We start from the raw sequence: 5,735 nt of genomic DNA, 5'->3' as shown, positions 1-5,735 counted from the left end.
TTTCAGCCAGTTAACAGCACAAGAGATAGTCTTTCCAGATTCAGTGAAGGCTATGTTTCTCTTAATCACTTTGCCAGACAGTTGGGATACTTTTCGTACAGCGTTAAGTAATTCTGTCGCGCCAGAAGGTCTTACAAGTGCCAATGTAGAAGGCAGCTTGCTCACAGAGGAAGTGAACAGGAAGAACATTGACAAAGGCAAAGGCAATAGTGCTTTGGTCGTTCGAGGGAGACAACAGTTTAAAGAGAAGAAGGGTAAGAAGGCACAAAACCGAAGTAAGTCTCGTGATTCGAAGTCAAAGGATGACATAGAATGCTACCATTGTGGCAAGAAGGGTCACATGAAGCGAGACTGTACGAGGTGGAAACAAGAAAAAGGCAAAACAAAGAGTTATGAGCAAGATGAAAAGAAGAGTTCAGTGAAGATTGAAGAGGTGAATGTCACAGGATCTGGTTCAGACAGTGATTCTGGTATAGCAGCTGGTGACATCTTCCTTACAAGCAATCTTGATTCTGTTTTCTTGACTGCAGAGGATGGACATGCTATGAGTGATTGGATTATCGACTCAGGGGCATCTTTACATGTTTCTCCGCACAAAGAGTGGTTTACATCATATGTGGCTACTAAAGACTATGTCAGACTTGGCAATGAGCAGGTTTGTGACATACTTGGAGTGGGAGATGTGCAGTTGAAGTTTCAGAATGGCTCTTCTTTATGGCTCAAGAATGTCAGACATGTTCCAGCAATCCGAAAGAGCTTGATTAGTACAGGGAAGTTGGATGATGCGGGTTATGTGACAGTTTTTGGGAACAACGCTTGGAAGATCTCCAAAGGTTCGATGACTGTAGCACATGGCAGCAAGTCAGGAACTCTGTACACTTTACATGTTTCAGAGGTTAAAAACCATGTAATTAATGTGATTGAGCAGCCAAGTGTGTCACTGTGGCATCGTAGGTTGGGACATATGTCAAAAAGAGGAATGGAAATACTTTCTCATTATGGTTATTTGCCTGGCTTTTCATTTCAAGATTTCGAGTTTTGTGAGCATTGTGTTTATGGTAAGCAAACACAGGAACCGCACAGATCAAAGAGGAATCGTAGGGACGAACGGTTAGCTCTTGTACACAGTGACCTATGCGGACCAATGCCTAGTTTGTCACTAGGGGGAGCAGCGTACTTTTGTACATTCATAGATGACTATTCTCGCAAAGTATGGGTTTACTTCTTGAAGCACAAGGATGAGGTGCTCAAGGTCTTTAAGACATTCTTGCAGCTGGTGGAGAATCAGAGTGGTCAGAAGCTGAAGTGCTTGAGAACTGACAATGGTGGAGAGTACGTTTCCAAAGCTTTTCAAGACTGTTGTGAAGCAAAAGGGATTAAGCGGGAACTTACTGCACCATATAATCCTTCACAGAATGGGGTTGTAGAACGTATGAATAGGACCATACAAGAGAAGGTCAGAAGCATGTTGTCAAATGCTGAGTTGCCTGATGGATTTTGGGCGGAAGCAGTGGCTACAGCAGTCCATTTGATCAACAGGTCTCCTAGTAGGGTTCTGGATAAGAGTGCAGTGGCCGAGATGCTATGGACAGGCAAGGCACCTTCGTATAAGCATCTCAGAGTCTTTGGTTGTGAAGCTTATAGCCATATTCCTAAGGAGTTCAGAAATAAGTTAGAACCAAAGAGCAAGAAGTGTATATTTCTTGGCTACGGAGAATCAGGCGAGATGGGTTACCGGCTTTGGGATCCTGAGTCCAGAAAGCTTATTCGTAGCAATGATGTGCATTTCAATGAAGCCAAGTTTCACTCTAAGCCAGAGAAGACAGAGGAGATCAGAAGAGTTGTCTTCAGGGAAGATGGACCTAGTGCTAGCACATCAAGACAGCATGGTCAGGCTCAGGAACAGCCTATAGTGGCTAGAGAGGCAGAATCAGTTGTGGTGAGACGGTCTGAGCGTGTCTCCAAACCACCTGATCGTTATGTGCCATCTCTAAATTATGTCATGCTCACAGATTGCGGAGAACCATCTTGTTACAAGGAAGCATTACAAGTGGTTGACTCGAAAAAATGGCAGTTGGCCATGCAGTCAGAGATGACAGCTCTGCATAAAAACCAGACATGGAAGTTGGTTAAATTACCACAGGGCAAAAAGGCTCTACCTTGTAAATGGGTTTACAGGTATAAGATCACCGCTCATGATAGTCAGCCAAAGTACAAAGCAATGCTTGTTGCCAAGGGCTTTAAGCAAGAACAAGGCATTGACTTTGATGAAGTCTTCTCTCCAGTGGTCAAGATGACTACATTGAGATGCTTTCTTGCATTGGTTGCTATATTGGATTTGGTGTTGCACCAAATGGATGTCAAGACAGCGTTCTTGCATGGTGATTTAGATGTGGAAATTTACATGCAGCAGCCAGAAGGGTTTGTTGAGAAAGGCATGGAACATTTGGTATGCCAGTTGTTAAAGAGTCTTTATGGCTTAAAACAATCACCGAGGGCATGGTACCATAAGTTCCACCAGTTTATGCTTTCTCAAGGCTACAAACGTAGTGAGTTCGATCACTGTCTATATACAAAGAAGGCTAAGGATGGCAGTTGGCTGATCCTTATTTTGTATGTGGATGACATGTTGATTGCCGGCAAACACTTGGAAGAAATTTCAGCTTTGAAGTCAAAGATGGCAAAATCGTTTGACATGAAAGACATGGGTGAGGCAAGTCATATACTTGGTATGCGCATTGAGAGAGACAGATCAAAGAAGTTGATTTGGTTATCTCAAACAGAGTATATTGACAAGGTTTTGCAACGTTTCAATATGGAGAAGGGAAAGGCATTGAGTGTTCCATTGCCACCATATGTGAAACTTAGCAAACAAGATTGTCCTGTGTCTGAGGAAGAAAAGGCTGAAATGGATAAGATTCCATATGCGTCTGCAGTGGGTAGTTTGATGTATGCAATGATTGCTACACATCCGGATATTGCATTTGCAGTGGGAGTGGTTAGCAGATATATGTCAAATCCCGGCAAGAAACATTGGGAGGCAGTGAAAGGTATCATGAGATACTTAAAACATACAAAGAGTATGCGCATATGCTATGGTAGTCAGGCTTTGAGTGTCAGAGGATACACTGACTCAGATTATGCAGGAGACTTGGATAAGAGGAGATCTACATCAGGCTATGTCTTTACATTGGCTGGAGGTGCCATATCATGGCGATCTCGATTACAAGATTGTGTTACGCAGTCTACTACAGAAGCTGAGTATGTTGCAGCAAATGAGGCATGCAAAGAAGCTATTTGGCTTGGTAGATTGGTTGCAGACTTGGGAATCAATGCAGATATGCCAGAGTTATATTGTGATAGTCAAAGTGCTATACAATTGGCAAAGAATCCAGTGTTCCATTCGAAGACTAAGCATATTGATGTGAAGTATCACTTCATTCGGGAAGTACTTGAAGACAAGCAGATACAACTGCTGAAGATCCACACCAAGGACAATCCTGCTGATCTACTCACAAAGGGACTTCCAGGAGAGGGCTTTGTGCATTGTCGTGAGTTATTGGGCATTGGATAGATGGCAGCCATGTAAATCTTTGTACATTTATGTTCATAGATTTACAGTTACTTAAAGTGCCACATTGGACTTTAAGTGGGAGGTTGTTGGGATTAAAGCCCAAGTGGCCTCTTATGCGGATATGGCCGGCCGCCCGCCTAACTCACTTACCTCTAACTCTTTGTATATACTAACATATTCTTTGTGAATACTAAGGATTTTTTGGGAGATAACCCTTCTAACATATCTCTGCGTACTGTGTACTGTGTAAGCTCACTGTGTGTGTGTGTGTGAGAGAGAGTCGACCCACGCTCCGCTCCGCGACTTCACTTACCATGTTGTAGTACCTTGTCTTCATGCCGAAGGATAGCTTCCGGTTGCAGCACCTCTTCTTGGTCTTTGATTTCTGGAGGGTCTTCAATAATTGGTTCACTTGGTGGCTCTCCTTTGTAGCCCGCTTAAGTAGACTCACATGAAAAGCATTGTGTATGAGCCAATGGTTGGGCAACTTGAGTTGATAATCCACCTCATTGATTGGCTTTAAGATTTGAAAAGGACCATAGTACCTTTTTGCTAGTTTAGGATAATACTTTTGATGGTCCGTAGGATTTTTGCATGTCAATTCCTCAATCGAGCCTTGGGAAATTTAAGTAAGACCCAATCGTTTTCTTTGAACGTTAAGGCCCTTCTAAGTTTCATCAGTAGCAGCTTTTTGCGTCCTTAATCTTTTGAAAAGATTCTTATAGGTCACGGCTATACTCATTGGCAACAAAGATCTTCCCATGTACTTTAAGTAGCAAGGGACTTTTAGGTCTTCCCTCAATGATTTCAAAAGGTGATTTTCCCATAGAAGTATGGACAATATTATTATATGCATACTCTACAAGAGGTAAGTACTTTTCCCATTGTGAACGTTGGTCTACTTCTGTAACATAAGTCTTTTAGTAGATCGAGTATCGTAAGATTGGCTATATCACTTTGGCCATCCGTTTGTGGATGATAGGCCGAATAGAAATTCAATCTTGTACCTAGATTTTGAAAGAGACCTTTCCAAAAATTACTAGTCATTCTAGGATCTCTATCTGACATGATGGATGTTGGCAATCCATGGTGCTTGAAAATCTGAGATATGAAGAGAGTTGCCATTTGGTGTGTCTTAATAGTCTTTTTGACAGGAATAAAGTGTGCTTGCTTGCTAAACCTGTTGACTATTGTCCATATTCCCATGGATAGAATTGGGTAATCCAAAGATAAAATCCATGGATATACTCTCCCATGGTGAATTTGGGATAGGCAATGGTTGGAGTAATCCAGGTTGCTTCCCACTATCATACTTGGTCTTTTGGCATACCACACATTTTCAAGCATACTCTTGTATGTCCACTTTCATGGTAGGTCAATAGAAATACGTCTCTACTCCTTGGAGAGTAGGTTGAATGCCTCTATGCCCCGCATAGGGAGGAGCATGAGATTTATACATAACTTTATTACGAAGGGAGTCCGTAACACATAGCCTATTTCCATGGAGAAGATAACCATTCCGCAAGGTGAATGGTTCCTCTTTCTTTTCCAAAGCAAGGACTGACATTATGTCTCTAAAGTCAGGTAGTAGCATACTCATCTATCATAGAAGATAGATCATTGTGAGTTGCTATAGACACCGCATTAACTTTTGATCGTCCTCGTGAAAGTGCATCAGCCACTTGATTGTGCTTACCAGCAATGTGAGCAATATGAAAATTAAATTGCAAAAGAAAATTTGCCCACCTCATTTGTTTGTCTAAAATCTTGGTTTGCATCATGAAGTGCTTGATACTTTGATGGTATGTTTGTAGAATAAATGGAGTCCCCAATAGAAAGTGCTTCCACGTGTCTAGGGCATGTTGAATAGCTAAAAGCTCTTTCTCATAAATGCCTAAGACCCATTCATCTGTATTGAGCCTTCAGCTCTCATATGTTATGGCATGCCCTTCTTGAAGCAAGACTGCTCCAAGGCAATCACCACAAGCATCACATTGGACCTCAAATGGATTTGAGGGATCCGAAAGCATGAGGATTGGTTGGGAGGTAAGCTTCTCTTTGAGCTTGTCAAAAGCATTTTGCTCCTTAGCTGTCCATGAATACTAAACGTTCTCCTTTGTAAGTCATATAATGGTCCTACTATTTGAGAAAATTTTGCTAT

This window comes from Adiantum capillus-veneris, chromosome 12 (assembly GCF_014529385.1).
Source record: "Adiantum capillus-veneris isolate H3 chromosome 12, ASM1452938v2, whole genome shotgun sequence".
Lineage (NCBI taxonomy): Eukaryota > Viridiplantae > Streptophyta > Polypodiopsida > Polypodiales > Pteridaceae > Adiantum > Adiantum capillus-veneris.
The sequence above is the reverse complement of the archived record's forward strand: the minus strand, read 5'-3'. Positions refer to the sequence as shown.